Genomic DNA, 13,062 nt, shown 5'->3' on the forward strand with positions numbered 1-13,062 from the left:
ATATATATATATATATATATGTGCCACATCTTCTTTATCCATTCATCTGTCCATGGACACTTAGGTTGCTTCCATGTCTTGGCTACTGTAAATAGTGCTGCTATGAACATTGGGGTGCATGGATATTTTCACATTATGGTTTTCTCTGGATATATGCCCAGGAGTGGGATTGTTGGAGCATATGGTAGCTCAATTTTAATTTTTTAAGGACCCTCCATACTGTTCTCTATAGTGGCTGCACCAGCTTCCGTTCTCACCAACAGTGTAGGAGTGTTCCCTTCTCTCCACACCGTCTCCAGCATTTATCTGTAGTGCCCTTGAGTTTTGAGATGACTCCAGTCATCCTACGATGGTCCCGTGTTCCTTTTCTCTGCAGATTTTAAACCCCGCATGCGTGGCTCTCAGGCAGATAACGTTCCTCTGGAAACCAGGACAGAGTTGCATTTGGACCTGGGAGGCTTGCCGCTGGACCCTCTTTTCACACCCTCTCTCTTCTTTCTGCAGAGAATCTCATCCGCACGTTGGCTGACCTTCAGCCCAGATTTAACTCCTTCATGCAGATCTTTCCTCTGAGCTCAGCACCTCTTGTTTTTGGTCAGTGCCCCAGAGGCACCTCAAGGCGACAGAACCGGTGTGGGATTCCTGAGCCCCTAAAGGACACTGGCTCTTGGGAAAATCCATTTCCTTACTGTTCCAGCTTTGTTGTCCAGATTCCTTAGCTCATGGCCCCTTCCTGCATCTTCGGAGCGAGCACCACAGCACCTTCACATCGCCCTCTCCCTCCAACCTCTGCTTCTGTCCTCACACCTCCTTCTCTGAGTCTGACCCCCTGCCTCCCTGCTATAAAGGACTGTGAAATTACACTGGGCTCACCCAGGGTCAGTGCCCCAGGTCAAGGTCATTAATGTAATCATATCTGCAGACTCCCTTTTGCCAGGTCAGGTGGCATAGTCACAGGTTCCACAGATTAAAACAACATTTTGGGGAACATTATTCTGCCCACCACACCCATCGTCTCGGTGATTCACACGCAGGAACCATACAGCCATAAACAAGAGCCCTTGACCTCATGCAAATCATTCTCTAGCCAAGGAGACAAACGTTAAACAAAGACTTATTCTGTGAAATGCCTGACCCTAGAAAATGCCTCTTACAGTGTGACACAGGGTCGTGTGAAGAGAAGACGGCGTCATTAGGTGTGATTAAATTAAACGCCACGCATGGAATTTCCCAGCCCGGACTCCTCCGAACCGCCATTTCCCAGAGTCGGAAATGGGAGTCCAGTTACTACAGGACGATTGGCTGAAGTCACACGTGGTGTTTGCTCCTGTCGTGTGGTACCCTTTATCTTTCAAATTGTTGGCCGGGTTGGGCACATTCTTGCCTCTGGGGCGGTTTCTTCTGCAGACTTAGGACGGTGCTTCTCGGAACCCCCCCCCCCCCCACCTGGGTCCCTGTAGGGAGGAGCCCGGTTCTGTAGGACTTGGAAGTAACAGCTTCTGTGGGTTCAGACAGCAACTTCCAGGAACGATGTGCCCTGGGGCGGAGGTTATACTGGTGCCCGTAATGGATGCCCGCTCCCCACGGTGCTGGGCAGGAAGGCTGTCGGGTCCCTCAAAAAGGGGATCCCTCCTTGGCAGAGCCTCTGTGTCTCTCGGAGATGCCACGGGACCACAGAGGTGTCGGCACCCCCTGGACTTAGGAAGGGGCATCCCCCTTGGTACCCAGGATGGGTGGACGGCTCCAGGGATAAATGCCTCTCGGGCCAGGGGTTAGCCAGGAGGGTCCGGTCCAGACTGAGAATGGATTCATTACCAGCGCAGTGTGCCCGGGGCTCGGGGCAGACTTAGCTGATGTGGGGGAAGCGAAGGATTTTCTCATTCATCTCGTGGCTTGGTTTGTACACGAGGGTCTATCTTTGCTGTGTTCAAACGACAGTTCTGAAGGGACCGATATTGGGGAGATTCTGAGTCAGCAGGTGCCAATGGGCTTCCCAAGTACAGGACTTCTCAGAGGGGAGCCCTGTCGATGGTACTGTTGGTGTCCAGGAGGGTCTGCCGAGTTTCTGAAAACGATATGCCTGGGACCCTCCTCTGGGATATTAACTACCGACCCCCCCACCCCACCCCCGCCCCAAGGTGATGGGTTCAGAGGAGTTGGGTTAATAGGACAAACTCCTGTTCACCCATCAACTCTCATGGAAAACAGCCCCAGCTGCGTCCCACAGAGAAGACGTCCAAGGGCCACGTCTAGCTAGACTCCGTGCTTTGCATTTCTAAATTTTATTCCTGAAGAGAGCGATCAGGATTTTGCAAACGTTGGTGTTTCAGACGCGGAATATTTCTGCCCTCGCTAGCATGACATAAATAGAACCAGACCGCCTCTCTCTGGCTGTGGGGAACTCGGGAGAGAAGCTGAGGATTTATCCAACCCAAGCATGATTGCGTCCTGCCGAGCTGGTCAGTATTTATCACTTATTCACATCCGTACGGATTTATCTCGTTTCCCATCCCTGTGCCAGAACTCGGGTAGATTTGTCACCAGCCCTCAGGACTTCAGTTTTAGCCTTGTAGGAGTTGTCCCCATAACACACGTGGATATATTTCTCAAGATCAAGAATTACTAAAAATTATGTTTTTCCTTCCAAATCAATGTCCGTGGTAACCCTGAGAAATCACAAAGATGCTTGCCCGGCCAGGTACGTAGGAGCCCAGTTTTCGGTATAGTTCTTCATTCGTTCGTGAATTCGTATCCTGAGTCAGCATGGAGAACCAGGGACCAGGTACACTTAGAGCCAGTCTTCCCAGCAGTGGCCGCCATGGCCTTGGCACCGACAGGGGGGTCAAGAAAGCAGGGAGTCGGGGCCCAGTTCTCGGGGGAGGGGCGCAGATGCCCGAATCCTTTCCTTATTTATGTGCTCGGCGTTTCCTCCGAGAAGGAGGCGACGGATGTGTCTCTTGGGAGACTGGTGACGCACCGTGGGTGCCTTTATCCTTGGAGGGTTGGATGTGAATATGTGTGGACCACCGTCAGCGCCTTCTGTTTCTCTCCCGGGGTTTGTGTCTCCCCGAGGGAACCGTTTCCCGCTGTGTCGTGCTTTCCGGGGTGCTCCTCCTGCCTTTGGGAGCAGAAGACACTTGGACGCTCCTCTGCTGGTGGTGGAGCTCGCAGGGCTGTTGGGCGTGATTGACCCGGCTTCCATAAGTGCCACAGGAGTACAGGAGGCTGCCCATCCCGTGTCCCTGTTCAAGGGCCTCCTCCTTCCAAAGCCCTTGCTGAGCATCCAGGAAGTGGGTCCAAAGATGCAGTGGTTTTCTAATTACCCAAATGCATCCAGCATTTAATTCAGGAGCTCTTTTTTTAAAAATTTTTATTGGAGTACAGTTGATTTACAATGTTGTGTTAGTTTCATGTGTCCAGCAAAGGGCATCAGTGATACACGTACGCACCCTTTCTTAGATTCTTTTCCCGTATAGGCCATTATAGGGCAGTAAGTAGAGTTCCCTGTGCTCTCCAGTAGGTCCTCGTTGGTTATGCGTTTTAAATGTAGCAGTGTGTACGTGTCGATCCCAATCTCTCAATGCATCCCCCGCCTTCCCCCCTTGGTAACTATAAGTTTCTTCTCTACATCTGTGTGTCTGTATCTGCTTTGCACATAAGTTCATCTCTGCTGTTTTTCTAGATTCCACATAGACGTGATATCATATGATATTTGTCTTTCTCCGTCTGACTTACTTCACTCAGTATGATCATCTCTAGGTCCAACCATCTTGCTGCAAATGGTGTTATGTCATTCTTTTTTTTATGGCTTAGTAATATTCCATTGTATCTATGTACCACATCTTGTTTATCTGTTCCTCTCTTGAGGGACACTTAGGTTGCTTCCATGTCTTAGCTATTGTAAACAGCACTGCTGTGAACATTGGGGTGCGTGTGTCTTTTCGAACCAGAGTTTTGTCCAGATATGTGCCCAGGAGTGTGATTGCTGGAGCTGGTAGCTCTGGTAGCTCTATTTTTAGTTTTCTAAGGAACCTCCATCCTGTTCTCCATAGTGGCTGCACCAACTTACATTCCCACCGACAGTGTAGGAGGCTCCCTTTTCTCCACGCCCTCTCCAGCGTCTATTATATATAGACTTTTCTCCACGCCCTCTCCAGCGTCTATTATATATAGACTTTTTGATGGTGGAGCAGTTTTATCCTCAGACTGTGAATGGGATGGGTTTCAGCCACTTTGCTGTATAAGAGGGTGACATGTCCTCCCGTCTTTGCAATTTCTTTGATTGTCCTCTGCTTTCACAGTGAGTCAATGATAAAATTGTCTCCTTTTCAGAAGGGTTTTCTGGGTGGGAGGGAGATTCTGTTTTTGATGCACCCTCGCCGAGAGGATGCACGCTCCTGCTGCCTTACTTTGATGTCTTTTTGGAAACAGTGCAACACAGGAGCTCTTAACAGAGCTGGGCGTTTCCGATCCCCTGGCCCCAGGTGTCCTGGCTGTGCTTATAGCGGGTCCCCAGGGGGTATTTCTAGTGCGAATAGTTGCTCGTTGGGGAAACATCCTCAGTAAGTGGTGGATTCTCTGCCGTGGCCATGGGGCGTGGGGTGCTCTGTCCTCTGTGGTGACAGGGCGATGACAGTATTGGAAACACAGTACGAGGGTGACCTGTGGACCTGTCCACATGATGCTCTAGTCAGTGTTTTCTCCATTGGCTTAAGCATGATTTGGGACACACTCGTGCTCTTTGAAGCTCGACATTTTCACTGGCCCAGGATGTGACCATGTTCAGTACCCCTAAGCACTGAACCCCAGCACCCGGGTCCTGCTGGGCTGACAAACACCTGGGTTCATGGCCACTCCCAGTCCTGCCTCAGATCACAGGCTTCCCTCCAGCTATAGATTTTCCCTGAGACACATGGACACCTCCTTTCCTGGTCGCGTTCTGTAGGTGGATTCAGAATCCTCATCCCTTTGCAGAATCTTCTATCCTTCTTTCTGAACATTTTTGCATTCCTCTGTTGACTGCCTTGGTTGCCTGCTTCCAGACGTCTTTACTTTTGCATTTTTAGTTCCACTGATGGTATAGTCTCTGGATTCCAAAGTTGCGGCAGACCCCAGCTCTGGAGGTGGGTTTCGTGGTCAGCCCTGGACTGATGGTGGGTTGTCTGCAAGAGTTTTCTAAGATGTTCCTCGTGTTCTGGACTTAAACCTTCATGTAGCCATTGGGCACCAGCTAGAATATACCCTTCTCTCTCTGTCTCCCTCTCTCACCCTCTCTCTCCCTCTCTCCCCCTCTCTCTCCCCCTCTCCCCCTCTCTCTCCCCCTCTCCCCCTCTCTCTCCCCCTCTCCCCCTCTCTCTCCCCCTCTCCCCCTCTCTCTCCCCCTCTCCCCCTCTCTCTCCCCCTCTCCCCCTCTCTCTCCCCCTCTCCCCCTCTCTCTCCCCCTCTCCCCCTCTCTCTCCCCCTCTCCCCCTCTCTCTCCCTCTCTCTCCCTCTCTCTCCCTCTCTCCCTCTCTCCCTCTCTCCCTCTCTCCCTGTCTGTCTCTCTGTCTCTCTCCCTCTCTCCCTCTCTCCCTCTCTCCCTCTCTCCCTCTCCCTCTCTCTCTCTCTCTCTCTCTCTCTCTCTCTCTCTCTCTGTGTCTTTATCTCTCTCTGTCTCTCTCTCTCTTTGTCTGTCTTTCTCTCTCTCTTTCTCTCTCTCATTCCCTGCCCCTCTCTTTTCCCCCATAAAGCAAATAACTCTCTCTCATCCTCTCCTGATTGGGACACATCTATTTTTTTTCCCTCTCTATAAGGAATAACACATGGTTTATTTTTAAGTGAAAGACTTTATTTTGAATAATAATATACATATCATTCACGCCATTTACTTTTCACGGTGCGTCGCTATGTGTGGAAGTAGACAGGGAAAAAAATAAACGTTAGAAATACCTAAGCATGGAAATATACAGGCAAAGAAGACATTTGATACATCTCCACGAACAAGCATCACAGGCCAGTATCCATTAGAAAAGCACGAAAACTGTGCAGAGAGTCTGCCCACATCCCGGCAGGCAAGTGCAAACAGTACACGTTATCGTTTCTTGGATACAAAACGTATACGTTTTCTTTGGATTGGAAACATCCTCCAGACGAGTGGCTTGGCTTTTCTATGCAAGGCAAAAATTATCTATAGAAGTAAAAACAGTGGGGGAATTTCCTGGCAGTGCACTGGTTAAAACTCCGTGCTTTCACTGCCAGGGTTCGGGTTCGATACCTGGTCGGGGAGCTAAGATCCCACAAGCTGTGTGGCACAGCCGAAAAATTTTTAAAAAACACAAGTACAAAGTGTAGAAGCCACCTGCGACGCTGAGATATTCCAGGCCACAGACGTGTGTCCACTCACCAGTCAAATCCATCCACCAACGAGCAGATGTTTTTGGGGGTGCACTGTGCAGCTTTGTGGGATTTTAGTGCCCAGACCAGGGATCGAACCCGTGCCCCCTGCAGTGGAAGCGTGGAGTCCCAACCACTGGACCTCCAGGGCAGTCCCTAGCAGATATTTTTTACGGCTTCTTTTCCTGTGTGTCAGTTCGCAAAGGCTGCTGTTTTCACGGAGGGTCACTAACGAGGATGACCATGTGAAGCCCTGACATGACATCGTCCCTTTATCCATTTAAAAAATACAAGTGCAGCGACGTGGGCGAACCTTTAAAATCTCTCCCTCAGCACCCGCCAGACGTTCAGTCAATATTGTTGCAGTTAGATCTGCTACCCAGGGAGCTGTCTAGGACATTTTGCTTAAAAAATGGAAACCAGGGACTTCCCAGGTGGTCCAGTGGTTAAGACTCCGCCTTCCAATCCAGGGGATGTGGGTTCCATCCCTGGTCAGGGAACTAAGATCCCACAGGCCTTGTGGCTAAAAAACCAAAACATAAAACAGGAGTCATATCGTTACAGATTCAATAAAAGCCTTTTTAAGAAAATGGTCCACCTTGAAAAAAAAAAAAAAAGAAACCGGCGTGATTATTCTCAGCATCTCAGTTTATCGTGGGCTTAGTCGTGGGCAGGGACCCCGGGAGTTTTTTTTGGGTCCAGCCTCCGTGGGGCTGTAGCCCTCACACAGCTTCGATGAACCCCAGGATGGGCTAGACGCTTCTGGAACACGGTGGGTGGGCAGCTGTGTGCATGGCAGCGATGTCCTTGCTGTTGCTTTAAAAATATGTTTTCCCCAACGATGCTATTTCCGCCCAGACCTTGCTCAGATGACTGTGATGATTTCCCAGCTCACCTTGAACTCGTGCTGTGCCCGGAGCATCCTCACTGTTGCTCGGGGTCAGTGAGTTTCTGCTAGAATCTGTCAGCAGAGCTTGTATGCAATGACGATCCGTGTTGGCAGGTCCCCAGGGCTGCGTCATTGCTGCACATGTCCTGTCTTGTACATTCTCGTTAGGAAATACGTAACACGGAGTGGGGCGGATGGAATAGGTACAGCCTCAAGGAGATCGGGGAGGGGTTGCCCTTCAGCTCAGGTCACCACGAACCGGACCACGGGTGCCCCAGCGAACATGAACACGGATGAGTCCGGCTGTTCTGCCCCAGCGCGGTGACATCCAGAGTCGGTGCAGCTGTTCCAATGTCTGGCTGACCCGAGCCTCCTGGCTGTTTTCTCTGCTGTCAACGTCCAAGGAATCAAAGACCATCATAAGGAAGTAACAACCACCACCAGCTTCCTTTTATTATATAATGTTACCCTCAACTCACCAGGTGGAAGCCGGGAAGTCGCTGCGGGTTAACACCCCCAGATTCAGGCCATAATTCCTGCTGACCCCATATCCCCTTCAAATGCCCCTGCTCTGTGATGTGGGGCATTTTCCAATGGATTTTGACCTTGGAAGGGCATGTCTAGTGGCTGCCAGTTTGTCCCAGGAGGTGGAGCTCTCTAGCCTGGACTTGACCGTTTCAGCGTGCACAGACCACTCCCCCATCCTAGTGGCTCAAAATAACCGTCTCCTTTTTTATTTTTTATTTATATTTATTGAAGTACAGTGGATGTGCAATATTATATAAGGTACAGGTAGACAATATAGCGATTCCCAACTTTTAAACATTATACTCCATTTGTAGGTATTATAAAATATTGGCTGTGTCCCCGTGCTGTACATATGTCCTTCTAGCTTGTTTATTTTATGCATAATAGCTTGTTCCTCTTTACTTCCCTCCCCCTATCCTGCCCCTCCCCCCTTTCCTCTCCTCTCTGGGAACCACGTGTTTGTTCTCTGTACCTGTGAGTCGGCTTCTTTTTTGTTATATTCACTAGTTGGTTGTATTTTTCAGATTCCACATATAAGTGATATCCTATAGTATTTGCCTGGCTTATTTCACGAAGTATAGTGATCTCTAGGTCCGTCCACGTTGCTGCAAACGGCATTAGTTCGTTCTTTTTCCTGGCTGAGTAATATTCCATGGTATACATGCACCACATCCTTATCCACTCCTCTGTCTTTGGGCACTTAGGTGCCTCCCGAGTCTTGGCTGTCGTCAGCAGTGCTGCTATGAAAATAACCGTCGTGCTTGCATTTTGGGCAGTCGTCACTCTGGTCCTCCCGTGGGGTTGCACCTGGGTCGCCGTTGTCTGACGGGTCAGCCAGGGCCAGACGTCCAGGGTGGCTTTCTCCTGTGGCGGGAAACTGGTCCTGCCCGTCGCCTGGCCTCAGCTGAGCTGGTCGACCAGATCCCCACGTGCGGTCTCCTCACCAAAATAGTGATCTCAGAACTGCCAGCCTTCTCTAGTGAAGCTGGCTGTGCCCAGAGAGACAGAGTTCTGAAAACCGGAAGCTCCGGGGTCTTTCTGAGCATAGGCCCTTGGACGTTGTACGACATTGTCACTGCCACTGCGTTCGACTCATGACAGCAAAGTGCATGGCTGCCAGGATTTGAGGAATGCGACACAGACTCGTCTCCCGAGGAAACGGGTGTCAGACGCATGTGCAGGCTGGTTGTCCGGCTGCTTGGAGGCCGCTGTCCCTTTCAACCAGCCTCACATCGGCCAGGTGCCCTGGATGCACGGGTCTGTCCTGCGCTGCAGGCACTGACAGAGCTCACTGGTCCAGCTTCGTCCCACTAACTTGGGCGATCAAGGAAACACATCACCAGGGAAGTGCGTGCGTTTTCTCTAAATGCCAGACCTTATGTCCACGTGACAACCAAAAAGCCTGTGTTTCTTCTGGGTGACTTCTGAACGGCACCGTGGCATGCTCTTCAGAAACGTTTTTCAAATTAAAAAAAATGTTTTCATTTATTTTGGTCGTGCCACGTGGCATGTGGGATCTTAGTTGCCCAACCAGGGATCGAACCCACGTCCCCTGCGTCGGAAGGTGGATTCTTTTTTTTTTTTTTTTTTTTTGCGGTACGCGGGCCTCTCACTGCTGTGGCCTCTCCCATTGCAGAGCACAGGCTCTGGACGCGCAGGCTCAGCGGCCATGGCTCACGGGCGCAGCCGCTCCGTGGCATGTGGGATCTTCCCGGACCGGGGCACGAACCCGTGTCCCCTGCATCGGCAGGCGGACTCTCTGTGCCACCAGGGAAGCCCGGAAGGTGGATTCTTTACTGCTGGACCTCCAGGGAAGTCCAGAAACATTTTTTTTTATACCTTACTTTTTATTGACTACAAGACAACATTTTAGAATATTTTTGAGCCTAATATCATATCATCTCAACAAATTCATTTGACTGTGAAAATTGTAACAAAGTGTCTCATCTCAGAATGACACAAGTTTAGAGACCAGACATGCTGGAGCATGTAGGTCTGTAGCTGAGAAAACCTGTTTTTGGTTACATAGTGGTCCTGGGGAAAAAGAGAATCGTAGAGTTTAGAGTTAAAATAATGGATTTTAGTTCTGTAGTAACCTGAATGGGAAAAGAATTTGAAAAAGAATAGATACACATATATGTGTCACTGAGTCACTTTGCTGTACACCTGAAACCAACACAACATTGTTAATCAACTGTACCCCAATATAAAAGTTAAAAATAAAATCATCCTTTGACCTAAAAAAAAAACAGGATTTTTAGTTCTAATTCTATAATTTCCTGGCTGTGTGAACTTTGCCAAGCCACTTGACTTCTTCTTTATGTTGTTTTAATGGAAAGGCATTTTATTTTAAATACAGCTGTGTGAACCTGTCAGTCCCAAACTCCCAATCCGTTTTGTTCATCGAATTTTAGTGGCTGTAGGTACATTTGAACACACACTCCGCTGAGTGCCTAAGACACTCGTTTTTCTCGTGTCTGTGGCCTCCGTCCATGCTGTGCTACAGTCATGATGTTTGACAGTCATCAACGCAGGGGATAAACTTTGCACAGCCCGGAGGTTTCTGGGGAGAGCTGGGTGTGGAGGGGAGAGGCAGGTGTGGCCAGGATGCGTGTGAGGTGAGACACCACACACCTGAACTCCCCGTCTTCTCGTGTCTGCGTCTGGAGCCCCATCTTCCGTCACGGTTCCTCTTCCATCCTTGTCTGTGGAAGCTGCCGTCAGCCTGCAGCCTCCCTACAGCTCTGTTTTTTTAATGTTACCACCTTGCAACACCGAGAGCACTTGGCTGGCTCTGTGAAAGCCAGAGCCTGAATCAGATGTTTTCTGCCTCAGGAACCTCAGAACCTGCAGTGGGGATGTACGGGGTCGTGAAACCTACCCGGGACCTGAGTGTGGAGGGACGTGCAGTGTGGCCTGTGTGGCCCGGGAGGGGCCTTGCAGTGCAGCTGGGAAAACTGTCCACACATAGTTACTCAGACATGCATGCGTATTTGGAGAATGACATGTAGAAATGCATACACAGGCACATACAAATATATATATACACACACATATACGAATACAAAAATATACATATAGAAATACACATCCATATAAAATACACATCAACACACACATATACAAATGCATATTCAGAGAATTACATACAGAATTGCATATACCTGCAAATGTATGTACATTATACAAATACAAAATATATACACGTAGAAATACACATCCATATAAAATACACGCACATCAACAAACACATACACATATACAAATGCATATGTGGAGAATTACATGTAGAAATGCATACACAGGCACATAGAAATACATATTTATATATATACACACATACAAAATACATATAGAAATACACATCCATATAAAATACACATCAACAAACACATATACAAATGCATATATGGAGAATTACATATAGAAATGCATACATAGGCACATACAAATATATATGTATACCTGTACGAGTACATCCATATAAAATACACACACATTGGGCTTCCCTGGTGGCGCAGTGGTTGAGAGTCCGCCTGCCGATGCAGGGGACACGGGTTCGTGCCCCGGTCCGGGAAGATCCCACATGCCGCGGAGCGGCTGGGCCCGTGAGCCATGGCCGCTGAGCCTGCGCGTCCGGAGCCTGTGCTCCACAACGGGAGAGGCCACAACAGTGAGAGGCCCACGTACCGCAAAAAAAACACAAAAAACAAAAAACACACATCAACAAACGCATACATATATACAAATACATGTACAGAGAACTACATATAGAAATGGATATACAGCCACATACAAATGTACATATACATATGTAAATACAAATATGTCTATACATCCATGTAAATAAACATATCAACATAAACATATACACATATGCAAATGCATATACCCAGAGAAGTGTATACACATGCAAGTACAAAGACGTATATACACATGCAAAAATATATGCATATGTGCATAAAATCATACATATATGCAAAACAACTTGCAAATGCAAATACACATGCAAATACAAAAGCCTATGTGGACGAATATACAACTGGAATACACGTGTGCATGCATTACCCATAAACACGTGCAAATGCATAGTTGACTGAACACTTACACATAGGCAAATAACTCTGTTCATATACTTACAAATACGTGCACATGTACACATGCATATGCATGTTATGCAAATGCAGACATTCATGCAAGTACATACACACATGCATCTGCAATGCAAATTCATAGACATGCACCTACCATATATGGAAAAGAAAACACATGTATAGTTGATAGGCATTTATAAACGTGCATGCAAACACACAAACGCATAAACATGTATGTATAAATGTGTGCATGTGCACGTGTGTGCAAATACATATGAACACACACAGGATTCCATGCACGAATAAAATGCACACACACACAGGCAGGCAGCACACACACACACCTAGACACACACACAGACAAACACACGTGCAAGCCTGCTGGCCGCTCTAGGAGATGGGACCATATGGGCCGGGCATGTGTTCTGCCCATCACCTGTGTCCTGGCCTCTGTGGGGGGGACTTAGGGACAGGGATTTGGATGACCTTTGCCCCCCACCGGAGGGCAGGCTTGGGTGTCCCAAACTGACGGGTAGAACGAACGGAGCCCCAGGACATGCTTCACAAATGTGTTTATGGACCAATGGCCGACGGGCTGGCTGCTGGGGCCTGCAGTTCCCCAAAGGGCGCCTGAGGGATGAATTCACTTGTGGGGTTCACCTGAGTGAGGGGCTGCCGTGGCAACGTGAGTTTGGGGATCAGTGCTCTGTCCACCTGCCTGTGGACCGTAGGTTATCGTCACCCCCCGGTGTCCCAGCCGTGCTGCCCACGCCTCAGACCAGGCCCCTGGTATCTGTGGATGGCTGTTCCCATCCAGAAGAGTGACCGGCCCAGGGGACACTGTTAGGAGACTCAGGACAGTCTCACTTTCTGGGGGGTCCTGCTGTTTTGTCATCATTTACAAGCTCGGGCCATCGAAGGGCAGAGTTTGAGAGCAGGAAGGGGTCTTGTTGGTCTTTTGGTCTCTTCCCCACTGTGTACAGAGCAGGAAACTGAGGCAGGAAGGTGGGGCAGCAGCCAGGACCAGAGCTACCCTCCTGGCGCTGGGCAGGTGCCCCATCCACCTGGGGGGCAGCGCTGCCATCCTGTCCTACCTCCTCCCGTCCCACCCCATCCTCATCCCACCTCATCCCACCCCATCCCATCCAGCCTCATCTCATCTCCTTCCATCTTCCTCCC

At 49.2% G+C, this 13,062-nt stretch overlaps 1 protein-coding gene across 1 annotated transcript in view; it reads left to right on the forward strand.

Annotated features, from left to right (window-relative positions):
- LOC117310570 (polyprenol dehydrogenase-like) overlaps positions 1–13,062 on the forward strand; it is a 192,986-nt gene that overhangs the window by 145,551 nt on the left and 34,373 nt on the right. The gene's annotated exons all lie outside the window — the stretch shown is intronic.

This window comes from Tursiops truncatus, chromosome Y (genome assembly GCF_011762595.2).
Source record: "Tursiops truncatus isolate mTurTru1 chromosome Y, mTurTru1.mat.Y, whole genome shotgun sequence".
NCBI classification, from domain to species: domain Eukaryota; kingdom Metazoa; phylum Chordata; class Mammalia; order Artiodactyla; family Delphinidae; genus Tursiops; species Tursiops truncatus.